At 40.5% G+C, this 15,719-nt stretch overlaps 1 long non-coding RNA gene across 1 annotated transcript; it reads left to right on the top strand.

Annotated features, from left to right (window-relative positions):
• Positions 1-13,756: 13,756 nt before the first annotated feature.
• Positions 13,757-15,139, top strand: LOC109369351. Its single transcript, XR_002118316.2, has 2 exons — positions 13,757-14,469; positions 14,582-15,139. It is a non-coding gene; the product is annotated as an uncharacterized LOC109369351 (long non-coding RNA).
• The last annotated feature ends 580 nt before the right edge of the window (positions 15,140-15,719 follow it).

Here is a 15,719-nt window from a genome sequence, read left to right as displayed (position 1 = left end):
TAGGGGCTAGTTTGGTGTCTTATTTGTTAAGGACATATTCCTCCTGTGTGGTTGAAGTTCCTCAAACATCCTTTCCAGAGCGCTATGTAAGAGACGAGTTGGCCTTGCTACGTACAACAAAGTTGTCTTTGGTGACCCTGGGAAGTTTCTGGGCTTAGATTTAAAATAAGAGCGCCTCACAGTATCTACAGGAAGGTGACAAACTGATGGCATTGTTCAGTCAAGTTTGATTCCTAAATTGGATTCCAGTTGTTCTAACATCAACTTTAAAATGAAATTAAAGGTGAAATGAGATACTGATGGAGTCCCAGCAATCATGGCAGTAAATGGGGACAGACCTATGTTGTGCAAGTCTGATATAATGAAGAGGAGAAGCCAACACACAGAGCAAGAGCCAAGGAAGGAAAAGAGATTCTTTATTTGAGGAAATGATAGACATGAATTCTTTTTTGCCAAATCCACAGAGTAACTGGAACTGGGAGATCATAGAACTATAGAATAGATGATTAATTCCTAGGGCTGCACAGATGGTAGACGTCTGACTCTGGTTGTAGTTGCTGTTATACAGAATCATAGAACTGTTTGAATTGGAAGAGACCTTTAAAGGTCATCTAGTCCAATTTCGCTGCAATGAGTGTTTGTGGACTGTTTGTTTTGAAGATGTAGAAAATCTTTAAGTGTTGATGTTCAAATACAGACTGGCAAGAAACTGTTGCTGAGTGAATTTTCAGTGACGCTGTGTTAAATCAAGCTGCGTATTTTGTTTAAAGATAAGCTGAAAGCCATTGGATGAGTTTGTTGAAGTATGAATAGCAGAAAAATCTTATTGATGAGTCTATAGACAATAACATGATTCTGTTTGATTTATGAGTACTTAAAACCTGTTAGACTTTGATGTAGACTTAGAATATTTAAGAGGATATTTAAGAGTTTTGTGATGGGAACAGCATTTAAAGTGTGTCATTGGACCTGGGAATATTTCTTGTATCATTGCTGATGCCTGGAATATTTCATCTTTATTACTGCTTTTAATTTTGAACGATGTATGCAAAACAATGGAAGAAAAGAAGCCAAAACCTTTATTGTGTTCACTGCAGCCCAAAGTATGAGGAACCAGAAAGAGGTATTTCTTTGATGGAAATACAATAAATTTCTACTTAATTTTATATTGTTCTGTAGAACTGTATCCCAGAGATAAGAATGGGTTAAGACTCCAGAAAAACGTGGCAATATCAATGATATGACATTGAATACATGTATATAGATGTTTGTATTGGGTTCTATGCAGCAGTTGTAAATTATCCTGCAAATTTCCTTTCACTAATGAGCAATTATAATGGAAACTTAATAGCATATGTGCATAAAGTTTGATGTGTTTCTAGTTTGTTTTTTTTTTTTTGCTTTAAACAGCGACTAATCCAAATTCTGAAAAACAGCATTAGTGACTCTTTTTGCAAAATACACAATGAACATTTAACTTTTAATCTGTGTGATTTGTATACAGATTCAATACATTTCTTAAGCTTCTGAAACGTAATTACTTATTCTAGTTTGAGTGTATGTATGAGAACTGTTAGGTCATGACCTGAACCAGTGACTGAGCACCTGGTGAAGAGGTGTGGCCAGCCCTGGGAGCACAGGTGCAAGAAATTCTCTTGTGTGTCCCTAACCTCATTAAGGGCTGGCAGCCAAGAGGGAAGTCTCTTTACTTGGAGGTTGTTTCCTTCTGTGAGCTTTCCAGTCAGCTTGTATCTTCAGAATGGGGTAAGCTGTTTCTTTCCTATTTACTGGGGTGTGACTGATGCCTTTCCTGAGTTACTCTGAAACTGGTCAGAGGCAACTGTGTAGCCTCTCTTCTTTCTACACGGTGTAATTTGGAATGATATAAATTCTCTTAATCCCTTACTCTTAAGAGTTCTTCAGATTAATTTGAAATGAGGTTATTTGTGTTTATTAAGCAAACTGCAAAATGAGTTCTTTGAGTGGTTCTGGTCTTAATTTATATCATCTGCTCCTTTGCCCTCAGGAAGACAAAACTCCCTCTCTGGGTGCCAGCAAGGTTTCAAATAGCCAGAGTGACAGCTTATATAAATTTGATTCTGTGATTTACTATTCCAACATAATGATTGAAGAAAATCTTGCTTTTGTCTGTTACAGCAAATGCTTTGCTTCACATAGCAGCATTTTGCCACACTTCATCTGATTCAGAATAATCCCTGTAACTTGTTCTGAGGAGGGAGCTGAAAAGATCTTTTAGAGGAAGGGAACAATGTGTTCTCAAAGGGACCATTACTTCTGAAGGAATGAAAGGCTGATGAATAGTTGGTCAAGATTCGTCTCCTTTCTATTCTGCCATTCCTGAGAGATTTTTACAAATGTGTGTTGATACTGGCACTGTGAAAGAGAATCCCAGTAGCTTGATGTTATAGTGGGGAAGCTATCAGTTATGTGATTTATTTTCTGTTCTGGAGGACTCAAATTGTAAAGTGGAGTGAAAATTTTAATTTCTTAATGAAACCATGCCTGGGCCTGCACTGAGACCCTGCTCTTACTAATTAGCCAGAGAAACAGATGTCCTGTGCGAGAGACATGGAGAATTTGTAACTAAGAGCACTGCTGCACGAGAACATCTAGAAGTAGCCAGTGCTGCTGAAAGCAACGTATTTGCCAGCAAAGATAGGTATCAAAATGAAAAATATAAAATGCTTGTATGTGTTTTGTAGGCTGATATCTTATGATTTGATGGTTATTTGCGCTACAACTCAGAGGTTCTGAATCCCCCTCAGTCTCATTGTAAGGTTTCAGTTTGAAGTCAGAGTCAGAGTTGAACTAAATCACTGAGCCTGCTGTGCTCTGAATCTGGCAGGAAGACACACCCTTTATGAGGCTTTGGCAAGGGGCATCTGGGAAAGATGGTCAATGTCAGTCAATTTTGTGTGCTGCCAAGAAACTCTTTCAGGAACTGGCTGAAACAAGCTGCTTCTGGGCCTGGAGCAATAATGGGAGTGCACCACTGTGGGGAAACAGTGCCATTGTTTTTTCCAGTGTCTTGCCTGGCACTGACATCCTTAGGCTTTCAGTGCTTCCCAGACACTAAGTAATTTGTATGTAGCATGCCTTGCTCTGCCAGCTGGGCCAACGGTAAAAGTTCCTATTGTGAGTACCTGGAGGAAGAGAATGCTGTCTGAACTTTGCTGATGTGTATGGGTGATGTTTAGACAAGTGTGAAATGAGGATATAAGCAGAGGGGCAGCGCTGATCTCTGCTCTCTGGGGACACAACAGGGCCCAAGGGTGTGGCATGGATCTGGGACGGGAGGGTCAGAGAAAAGCTCTGCCCCAGAGGGTGATGGGCACAGCCCTGAGCTACTGAGGTTCAGGGACCACGGGAACACTGCTCTCAGCCATAAGGTTTGGGTGGTGTAGCCTGTATCCAGGAGTTAGACTCCATGATTCTTGTGGGTCCTTTCCACTGTGAAGTATTGCATGATTTTGTTATTTTAGCTTTTTGGAGTAAAGCATAGAAACTTCCAACTCGCTTCATAATTCATAAGTCTGTGGAAATACCTGAATACCTTAATATGTACAAAAGCCTACAATGAGGGCCTGAATTTTGATTTATTTTCATGCGTATGGGGGAGGAGATTCTTCCTGATCTGAAACAGGAAAGTTTTGTTTATCTGTACTCTGCTAATAAGGCCAGGATTAAGACAATACATCAGAGTGAGTTCAAATAACCCTGTTCTCCTCAGCCCTGTTGGAAGCAAGGAAGAAAATGCAGAGAGGCATTCCAGTTGCCAGTGAGGTTGTGTGATATGATCATCCATCTTCATGTGCTGAAGACTATTTAAATGTTTTTTCTCAAGTTATTTACTCCCCTGCATTTACTGTGTTGTGTATTTAAGAGTAACTCCTTGGCAGTTCAGACTAGCTGCGTGTTTCATAAAGAATGCAGACTTGAGTCAGTTTCTCCCAAAGCATTAGCCTATGTAGTCTATGAATCATGTTTTCTTTAACTGGAGTAATCCATAATCACTCCCTTGCAGTTGTCAAGAATCTGGCCTGGACCAGATACCTGTCATATACACGTAGTTTCTGTTTTAATATGGTTTAATTTTTAGGTAGTCTTATGTGGAGCCAGGAGTTGGACTCAGTGATCCTTGTGGGTTCCCTTCCAACTCAGATATTCTATGATTCTATGATTTGCTTGTTACAGAACAGCTAATTGCTCTTTACTTTCCAGCACTGCTTTGTGTAAATAACACTGCTACTGAATCACGATGCGAGTTCTAGATTTCTGTTTTCCTGTTCATATGTTCAGGTGATGTTGAAATAGTTAGCCCAGTATTTAGTCAAATCAGCTTGCAGGATCAATTGAGCAATTATTTATGTTCTGGTACATGTCAGAAGAGTAATGCATCAAGGCTTGCATAGTACAGACCTTGGGAATCTAAATGTTTGTGACAGAAGAGGTGCTGTTTAATGGCAAGGCTGAGAAAGGATTTCACAATAAATCATCCCAGCTCTTAAGCTGCCCAGGGAAAAGGGAACTGAAGGATAGTGGCAACCAGAAACCAGCCTTGCTTTTACTTCAAACAGAGAGCCTTCAGTATAAAAGAGAATGCTGCTAAGCTACAGGTGTATCTCTTGTGGAATTCAGTGCTTTTGTTCATAGTCCTGGATATGAAGTACTGTATTAAATGCTTTATTGATGGACAGCTTTAAGCTGAAATAAATAATGAGTAGTCTATATGTAATAGTAGATGCTACTGTGATGCTTGGTCTTCAACTACAGATGTTTACCTGGAAATGCTTGATCTTAGCAGAAAGATACTGAAGAGACATTCTGTGACTACAGAAGGTGTTTGCCTGATGAGATATTATTGCTCATAAAATTCTGTAGCAACTAAATGTACTCTTAGCTAGGAGGAGGGGAGTCACAGAGGAAGTATAATGTTGGAATTTGTTCATGGAAGGAGTGATTAGGCATTGGATTGGGCTGCCCGGGGAAGTGATAGAGTCACCATCCCTGGAGATATTTAAGAGATGTGTGGATGTGGTTCTTAGGGACATGGTTTAGGAATGGACTTGTTAGTTTTATGTAATGACTGGACTTCATGATCTTATGGATCATTTCTAGCCTAAGTTATCCTAGAAGTCTGTGTGCAGCTAGTCACAAGCAATGATATTTTCATGTTTTCTGCCCCCTCAGCTCTGAAGGAAAATAAAGAAAAGTAGACATCTCTTAGAAATTGAAATATCTAGCCAGAAGTATGGTTCTCTGCTGCTGAAGATTTAAGTACGTTCTTTTTTTTCTTCTTCTTTTTTCCCCTCTGGTTCATCTCTGTCTGCTTTAGTAGGCAAAATCAGCTCCTTCCAATGACTGTACCAGAAGTGGTGTGTTTGGCTAGGCAAGTCAGTTCCATTATTTCTGTCCAAGAAGGCTTAATAGAGTGGTTCTTGGTCAATGTTTAGTATAATACTTGCTCTGTTACATCTGATACGTCTCTGCTCTATTTCTTCTCCTCTTGAGATACATTTCAAAGTAAGACAGGACAGACCTAGCTGATCCTATTCACTTCAGTGTTGCTCAGGTTTTCCTTTCTTATCTAGCTATATAACATAACTAGGTCCATACTGTAATTACTTTTCTTTAAAAAAAAAAAAAACAAAACAGTTGGGGTGCAAATTATAGGATTACAGGCACAATGTTTGATTATCATTCTCTAGATTTGCATTACTTCTAAGTATGTTAAAAATGTTTGGATGAATCAGTCTGAATTGACAGCCATGCTATCAGAATGCTACACTTGTGACTAGGTAGGAGAGGGGAGTAGCAAGGTTAAAAGGGGCAAGTTAGAAAGCTCTGACTTGGAAAAGTAATTCAATCTTCTCACTTGGAGAGCCTCTGTTAAGTACAAGCTATGAATTGCACTGATGTCGTTCTGAATGGTATTTAAGAACTGCAGTGAGATGCTGTACCCGACCAAAGACCATGAAGGGGAAAGGAGGGCAGTGTATTTGCTTGGGTGCCTCTTAAATTTGTAACTTTAGAAGTGTAGATGTACTGGTGCATGCGCCCTTCTAAGAAAGTCTTTGGAGTGAATTGAAGGGTTTGATGCTAACAAGCTTATTCTCCAGTGTTGTTTTATGTTTCATTGTTCTTTGCTGAAATTTTGACTAAAATGTATTACTTCTTCCACAACAGTGATTTACCTTTGAATTAAAAAGAAGGTCAAGTCTACAGGAATTTGGGTTAGAGCAGTTCCAAAAGCAGGGCACATCCTGATCTGTAATAGTTGTCCATGGAAGTAACTGATGCCAGACTCCAATACTGCTCTGATGCTTTGTTGTTAGAGTGCTGACAGACTACAAATTCTGTCTGCTATAATATTAGCAAGGTTTCTTTTCTCAGACCTCCCAGCAAAAATTCAGGTAGTAAGCTTTACTCTTCTAGAACTTGGTCTGGTTCTTGGTTTCAGTGTCCACGTAGGAATATTTATGTGGATTTTGCTAATTTGTGGGAAGATATGAACCATTCTGGCTCATCATTACTTGTGGTGTGGAGCAGATAACCATCTTTTGTTGTGTTGCTGTAGTCCCACTGTAAGCTTTAAAGTGTGTTCTGCTTATTTTCAAAATGCACAAGGAGATACTACAGTTATCCAGCAGTGCTGGCTGATAAGACTGCTAGAACTGAGAATAACTGACATTTAGGCCAGTGGAAGCCTTTTTTAAAATAGTTTATGCTGTCCATGTGGTTTGACTATCATGCCAACATTCATCTTGGGTGGGTAGCTCTGCTTCCTTTTTTAGAGTGATAATGATGAAAGTCTCTGTAGCTAATTAGATCATGTTCCTTGATGTTTTCATGCCTATTTCACATCCAGTTTTCTGTGTTCAAAGGTCACGTCTCAGCCCTAACCTGTACATTAAATATATTTTGCTAGCTAGATCTGCGTGAGTTCCTGAACCTGTTCCTAAACTCTCTGTGAGCAGATACTGACTTCTGTGAGAAATCGCATCACTTCGTAGCACATGCTGAGTAACTTCTCCTGAGCAGTCCTTGGTGTTTGCTCTCTTGATGGAATTAATCAGACAGCATGTGCTTGCTTTTCAGTCATGGTTATTAAACTTTCTGACTAATCTTAAAATGGCTGAATTTAGACTTCCTGTAAACAATTTCGTATTCTGTATTAGAATATTTTCTAGAGATTCTCACACATTAAAATTATTGCATGATTTTAAAGTAGAGCTGCAAATATGATCTAATCACTTGAACAAACACCTTATGGAAACAGAAAATAAATAAATGCTGAGAAGCTTTAAATCTCCATCTGTGTCATGATGAGATCTGGGTGTTAACAACCTTCTCTCTAGTTCTACCCTCTCGGGTTCTGTCTCTCAGGTTTGTAAGCTCCTGAGCTAGTTTCTTTTTGCCTCTCAAAAGATTCTTTGCATTTTTTTTATGTGCACTGTAGCATGCAAACAGTGAAGAGGAAGTGTTGGCTTTGGTAGATTGCTTGCTTTTTGGCTGAAATATTTCCCTTTGAGAAGCCATCTCCCTTTTGCTTCATCAAAATTGCTATTTTTCCTCACTGACTTATTTACTGAGTACGATAATACAACAGGTCCTGGAGCACAAGTCTTATGCAGAGTGGCCGAGGGAACTGGGATTGTTCAGTCTGCAGAAGAGAAAGTTCAGGGGAGACCTTATATACAACATGATGAAATTCCAAAGCTTTGTTCTGAACAAAGCAGGGGGAGCATCTGAAATGTATTTAAAGCCGAATTCTCCTGCCCTTGTAGTAAACTTTTTTGTCTAAACACATTTGTGTTGACTGTGTGAGAACAGCTTTAAGAAATGTAAATAATAGCCACCTTCTGAAACCCAAATAGGAATTAAACTAGGCACAATGCAGAGATGTAAATGTCACTGAAATATCAAGTGGGTTTAAGATACTGCACAGAAAATTCTTGGATTTACTCTTGAGTACCTTGGACTTATTCTCAGGAGGCTATGCTGAAGAAAAGGGAATCTTACTGGAGAACAACATTGCTGCTTCTGTTTTCAGAAATTTAGTTAGGTATCTCTCAGCCCTTTACTCACACACTCAAACACTGCAATTTCAGTCAGTGGTTTGGAGCTTTTTTCCCCCCATATTTGGCATAAAAGTGACATTTGTTTATTCTTTGAAAGAGAATACATTGAGAGATGGCTGCAGTTGCATCCTAGTTAATGGCAGTGTTGGTAGACCTAGCAATTGGTATTAATTGGGGTAGTGTTTGTCATAGGACAGCATTTTGCTTTTTGCTGCTGTTGTCACCTCAGATAAAGATTGTGCCTTGTGCTCTAGGTCTAGAAAAGAGTACTTTTGTATGAACTCCTCACCTGAGATATGGTGTCATGCACTTCTGTAAGGCAGAAAGCTTTACTATGCCCACTGAATGTCACTATAATAGCAGGAAGTGGATTCTGTGTCTGATTTAAGGGATATTAAAATAAAAACAGTATTCAATAACAAACATAGGCATTCAAAAATGTAAATTACCAAGCTGATCACCTCTGTAGTCTTGACTTGTTCAAGTTATGTCCTAAGCATAATGTATATTCTATAATAAAAATCTGATTTTGATTGTACTGCTCCCAAGAGGCTCATGGCAAGTTTAGCCACACTCAAGTGGAGAGCAGCTATTTAATATCTGTTCCTCCATTCCTGAAAGTGGCCCTCTGCCATGTATTACTTCATGATGGTAAAAGCATTTCCTGAAGGCAGGATGCCTAATTTCCTAACGGACACTAATGCCATTCAGTGCCACATGACATGCACATGAAAATTAAAGCTGTCCTATGGGAAAGACATTGAGTCACAGGAAAAAATGTGTCCATTTAAGTTGGTGTGCTCATTATAGGGTTCTGAGACTTTTTTTTTCAGAGTGTTAGCATTATGTAGCGACTAATATACTCAAAATAGAACTCCCAGTACCTTCAATTGCAGTTGCAAGTGCCCAGTGCTTTTGTGAATAAGACTCATGGCTTCAAATGAGGAATCTAGAGGGAGGAGTGGGAAGAATACTAGTGCCTAGCTGTTACTTGAGAAAGTATTGCAGAGGATTTCTGTTAGGGACAAGTACAGAACCCACCTCTTCACAGCTGCTTTCTGTGGTTTAGGTCATTGCAGAACTGATGTACTTTTTCCTTAATGACCTCTATCTCATCCCCTTTGTAACTTTTTATTTTTCCAATGGGTGAAGCAATTATCCTGTAGGAAATGGCGTATTCATGTAATGCTCATTCGCTCTTGCCTTTTCTAGATCAAGAGATGGACTCAAAAAAGATGAGAGAAGTGAGGGGGACAACACAACCTTCAGAACCAAGCTTTTATAAACTTGTAACATTGTTTCTGTTAATTAACCAGATTGTGTTAAGTATCTTTTATTAAAAGTCTGGTATGAGAGGTAACAGATATCACAAAGCATGTAACAACCTTTCCCATGAGAATGTGTGTTTATAGCTTAAGATGGACTCTGCAAGGAACAGCAGGATTTTGCCACTGGTAGTTTTCATGGATGACCAGTCTTAATAACAAAGTAGTCATTGTTCTGCTGGGCCTAAAGAGAAGAGAAACACTGACCTGCAGGATACAGCATGACATCGGGTCAGCATTTCTAAGGACTTCAAGAGGAGTGTGAATGTAATAGGGGGTGTTGAGTGTCAGTCTTTTGCATTCAGAGCAGTGAAGCTCCTAATTCAAGGTCTGTAAGCAGTTTTCACTGCTCATGTTCCTTGAGCTTTGGATAGGGAAGTTTTTAATTTCATTGAGATAATTTTAATGTAAGGAATTAGATTTCGGTATGATGGTCTGGTTGGTTTTATAACTTGATAATCAAATGCAGAATCAGATGTAGAAATAGAAGTATGTAGGTTCCTAGTGACTTTCTTACCTTCTCTGTATATCTTTCCAAAAAATACCTCTGTTAAGCAAGAAAATGTTGCTTATTTTTCTTTTATATGATCATATTTTTGATTTATGGCTAAACATTGGAGCCATAACTTACTGAAACACATCTAAACTGGACACCATGTGAAACACTTTTTTAGTTCCTAAAATGATTGTCATCATATTACAGATCTGTTTTAGCATGCTGAAATAATGCAGATGTATAATTCTCAATGCAACAAGACCATGAGTTAAATCCTGTGCTATAAGAGGAGTGTGCATTTAAGAGGGGAGTATACTTTCAGTTTATGTGGATTCAGAGTGATCAAAATAGAGCTTTTTTTAATTTTTTTTTTTCCCAGCGAGAAATTAACTCCTGCATCAAATAGATCTGTCTTTACTGCTGTGCTTTCAAGTGCAATGAAACATGAGATAAAACATCAGGAATGTATAGGGATGAAGTATGGGAACTTTTTTTTTTTGGTTTAATCTTTCTTCTCCCCACCAGTCCCTGAAAACAGGCAGTTTCAATAAAGTCAGCAGCTCAGCCAGTAAAAGAATGGGTCTTTGGGGGGAGCATAGCAGGGAACAGTCTCTGTTTTTTGCAGTTCAGGAGGAGGCATTCTCCTAAATTGAAATCCTGGGTTTAAATTTTCTATTCCAATTTGGGGTCTTCTACTGTGATTAAAGCAGCCTCTGGTTCCCTTTTCCAAAGCTTTTATGTGAACAGCTGTATTCTCAGATAAAATCTTCTTAGAGGGCAAATTGACACAGGCGTATCGAAGTGTGAAATAACTTCAATATTTTTGTGATGTTAGAATTATAAAAATAGTGGAAGTGTAAAGTTTTGATAGTAGGAGCAGAGAATGTAAATCATTAATGGTGGAAAAAGAAAACGTGTCCTTGGCTGCAGAACTTGTAAGATATGCCTATTAACTGACAGTATTTGGTAGTCAGCAACATTGCTTTTAAATGACAGAACATTTTCAAACAGGTAATTTCACTTTGGAATGCCCTTCAGAATTGTTTTGATGTACTTTCTTCTGGATATCATGGGAGATTTTATATTTGTTTGTCCTCACTGTTCTTATGCAGTCAAAATATCTGGTGGCATAGGTGGGCACAGTGCTTCTCTGCTTTAATTAGAGGAAATAAATAGGAGGCATTACTTTCAGAGCAAGCTATATCTATACATTTCCTTTCTTAATAGTGGTTATTTCTTGATGTTATATGCTTTTTATGAAAGCCCTGTACTACACAATTTTATATCTGCAGAATATAGTCTAATGTAACCTTTGCCTTATTCATGATCTGCCTGATCTTGGAAGGGAAAAAACATTTCTAAAAGTGTTAGGTCTGGCCAATGCTCATTTTTTGTTGTTATATATTAAAATAACTTTACATGTATATAAATTTTTTGTAAAATATTCACTTGAAAGTTGGGAGTTGTGGATCTGAGTGTATGTATGTGTGCATTAGAAAGAGACGGAGGAACTTTAAGAAATGTAAGGTCTGGAAGTGCTGTGTGCCCATGCTAAACTTACTATGACACTGAGCCATAGCAAGGTGCTGAGCTGAGTTTGTAATGGTGCCAAGCAAACACTGAGGGACTGTGTTTTACCAGTCTTCTGCCTGGTAAAATGTGCAGAAGTAATTCTTTTTAAACTCAATATTTATTTTAAATGCAGTAAGGTTGGCCTGTGGCTGAGTGAAGTTCAGATAAATTGCACTGAGATACAATCTAGGTATGGGGCAATATCTACTTCCCATTGGGTTCTTTCCCTGAGTCACCTCTGGTGTGTTTGTTGTAAACTGTAAGAACCTTCTGAAAAGCAAAAACAGAATTTGAGATGTACTAAGCCTTGTGTTCTCTTCAGCTTCCATACCTACTGGTATGCTGAAATTCAAGTGTGCCATGTTTGACCTAAAGCTGATTTCAAGAGTATATCAAGCTTGATTTGAAGTGTTTCATGATGCTTGTGGGAAAAGATATGTTTGCAGTGTTTGGTTGCTTTTATCGCTTGGTTGGTGTGAAACTTCTTCATGTTTCTTGGAGGTGAAATTAGCTCAGCCTAAAGCTGCTCTTTCTACTGCAGTTTTCTGTTGTCTCAGGTGGAGTCACATCTTCAGTTCTTGTCCCCAGGAACAAATGAAGTGGAATCTCATATCCCTCCTTAAAGGAGAGAACGTCTTGTCTGGAAGGCGTAATTTTCAGTATTCTCCTCCCCAGATTTAATTCTGGGAGAATATAGGCAAAGAGAAACCACGGAAATGTTCATGAGATGGATTTTCTTCAAGATAAATGTCTTAGGCTCTATTTACAGGAACTCTGAATGTTAAAGGTCACCACATTTTGTCTACTATGGTATTTTTGGATCAAAGCATGTCAGAGATGCTTAAAACAGATACCTACTGCATCTGTCTTTCCTTAAGGAATATAATTCATTGGAAATCCCCTAATGCTTTGGCTGTATCTGAAATTGTTGACCTTTTCAAGACAGTTTCTCTCCAAGTCTCATTCCTCTCATGCTTTATGGTATTGGTAAAGAAGGGGAGGAGGGAATATTTTTCATTTGTCTTGGATAGAAACTTTTCCCTTACTCACCAAGTAGATAGAAAGAATAGTTTCAATCCAGGAAAAAGACTTTTGACTGCTGGAGAGATAAGCAACTATTTAAAATAATAATGTGCGTGTCTTTTTAGTTAACAGAGCTCTTTGTCGTGAGAGAAGTTTATTCATAAGGAGTTCTAAGAGAAGCAATCCATAAGGACCACAGGTTCCTTCCTCATGGGTTTCCTCCCCTGGTTTGTTGCGTAGGTATTTGGTTATATTAGACAACATGGTTACAAACATCAGTAAGGCTTTTCTACCAGTCTCTGTAAGAACACAGTTTCCATCCCAGGAGCCTTGGCTGCTGGTTGGAGCTCAGCAGAGGTGAATTCCACTGATGAGAGGGGCTAAGGAATTTGCAGCACCTACAAAACAAAAAACTCAACAAGAAAAAACTTAACAAACCTATGGCAGTCTGAAGGGACAGCACAAAGACCAAACACAAAGTGGCATTTTTCTTTTATAAAGTACACAGGAAGGCAGCCAATGAGTATGAACTGAAGAAAGCCACCCTGCCCCTTCCTGTTCTGCTTTGGGGATGATTAAATTTGCATGGAAATGAGGAGGGCTAACTCCTTTAGTTTCACCCTACTTATTGTCTCGAGGGATTGTGCCCGGATGGGGGAGGCTGCTCGGGCAGGGAGCAGCAAGAAAAGCTTCAAAATGTTAGCTGGAATGTATTAGCTGTGTGGAATCAAGTACCCTGAGTCATTGCAGAGAGAATGGAGACGTCAATTGCAATTTATGGAAGAGTGTATTGGAAAACAGGAGTGAAGCAATGTGGCACAAAAGGAACACAGAAGGTGTCAAGTACAGGAAAAAAGAAAAAGAGTTATAACATAGTATTGAGAAGTGCTAGGAATCTAAAAGGGAGAGAAGGAGGCTGCAGGAGAGGCGACAAACATGAAGGGAGACCTTTATAATATAAAGGCCAGTATGAAAAAGAAGAGTTTGGATTTAATAATAAGATCAGAGAATTAACAAGTGGCTGGGTTTTATGGTTGGAAGGGACCTGCAAGTCATGGGGAGGGACACCTCCGCCTGGAACAGGATGCCCAAAGCTCCATCCAGCCCAGCCTTGAGCTCCTCTGGGTATGGGGCATCCACAGCTTTTTTGGGCAGCTGTGCCAGTGGCAAAGTCCAACTGAAATAAAATTCTTCAACAGTTCAGTTAACTGCAGCTAATCCCATTTCAGTGGAGAGAAAAACAGAAAGTTCAAAGAGTTTTTGGGAAACAAAACCGAACAGCACAACACTTTCCATTCCCTGCAGTGTATGTCTGTCCTTTATAGTAAATGGCACATGCAGCACAACGCAGGCACCTCTGGTGGGATATTTGTGTCGCTTGCCGATTAGCTCACAAAAGGAGTCTGCACAGGAAAAAAGGCTGAATGTAAAACAATAGTTCATTGTAACAAGCAGCGTAAGGGTTCTTTAGAGCCCGAATAGCACGCGGAGTTCGGACTCTGCTGATCAGCTAACAGCCACTGCCTCCTGAGAACACTTAGAGCTGCACAAGGGTTAATTGCAAACACGCGGCTCGGTTCTGTGCGTTACAACGCATCCGCAGGCTGCGGATTGCCGTTCGCGCGCGCTCTTTGCTGCGCGAGCATCCCGGGGCTGGCAGAAATCCAGCGGGGCTGTGAATTGAGCGGGGTCACGTGAGGGAGGGAGGAACCGGGCTGGCCCCCAGCCAGTGGAAGGCCGATGGGTGGAACAAACGGGGCACGAAGAGAGAGATATGACTAACGGATCCTGCGTGCGAGGTACCCGCGTCTGCATCTACAAGAATGTGGGCTCTGGCAGCGGTGCGGCTCCGCCAGCCTTTTGCATGACACTGGAACTGCTGCTCACAAAGTAGAATCCCGCTGCTCTGTGGTAGGAAGGATAGAGAGAGAACATGGCCTGCATTTTGAAGGTAAATCTCTATCTGTTGCTTGAATGCATTGTTAGAGAGCCCCTTGCTGCTCAGAGGCATGGATTCCGTGTGCTCCTATTGCATTCTCGTTGTCTTTTTTTCCGAATACTAGTTGTGCTCGGCGGACAGATACAGAGAGACTCCGCACCACACAGCTGTGCTCTGCTTCCCTCTGCCATTCTTCTCCTCTCCCCGCATTGTCAGCGCGCTGCCGGCCGGCAGGAAGGAGCTGTGCGCCGAGCGTAGGGGGTGAGGGGCTCTGGTTTGTCTCAGCTGACTTTGTGGGGCTGAATTCCTTCAGGAGCTGTAGCATTTGGCAGCAGACTCCCGCTACAAAGGACGGAACGGGGGAAGTGGTTTTCTGACTTTCTGACTGCAGCATTTGCTGCTTTTAAAGCTAAGGCTGCAGACGTACACAGCTGCTCCGGTTGCTCCGTAAGCACGCGCTCCTCTGCTGAATTCACCCGAGGTCCACATGCCCCACACAACTACATCTAGTATTTAATTGCGTTTGCTATTGATACTATTCAAGGTCCTTCCCCTTCGCACCAACTTACCTTGTGGTCACATGCCTTCCCCAGCTGCTTTCCTCAGATAAGTGTTCAGAGCAGTGTGCCATGGGGCAGGGGGTGCAGTGCCAGCGCCAGGCAATGAACGAATGGAGAGGAGGTGGAAGTGTGGCCAGCAAGGAACAAACACGTCTGTTCTTTATGGCACCACTGTCACTTGCAGGCTGTCCCTGGGCTGGGAATGATTTCTTTCCCATTCATTTGCTGTCTGCCTTGCTCCTTTCTGTGTGTTTTGAATACATTCATGCTCTGGTCCTTCTGGTAAATAAAACCTTTCTGAGAGCGCTTTGTTATTTTTCAGTCTGATCTTCTAACAGAGGATTGATTACCTCAGACTTTAGGATGGCTGCGTAGCAATTGTCTTCAGTGTACCAGCAGGACATATAATTCCAAGTCCCCAAGTAATAAACATTCCTCTGTCTCACCAAACTCAGCTCTTAAAACTTTCCTCAGCATTTTTCCGTGGCATTCAACTTTAAAAGCAGCTGCTTATTTCACTGCACCTTTTCTTCCCCCATCCCGTTCCTTCCCTAGTAGTGAATCTGTGGTACGTGGATGTTCTTACCTTATATTTTTCTTCATTCATGTGTATGGAGCTTGTGGCAGCTTTTATTAATAACTATGACAAAGTGCAGAAACTTCCCTGAACCCACAGGTTCTGCTGGGGATGGGTGGTAACCA

Source organism: Meleagris gallopavo, chromosome 10 (assembly GCF_000146605.3).
Source record: "Meleagris gallopavo isolate NT-WF06-2002-E0010 breed Aviagen turkey brand Nicholas breeding stock chromosome 10, Turkey_5.1, whole genome shotgun sequence".
Classification (NCBI taxonomy): domain Eukaryota; kingdom Metazoa; phylum Chordata; class Aves; order Galliformes; family Phasianidae; genus Meleagris; species Meleagris gallopavo.
This window is presented reverse-complemented; position numbering and strand designations above follow the sequence as displayed.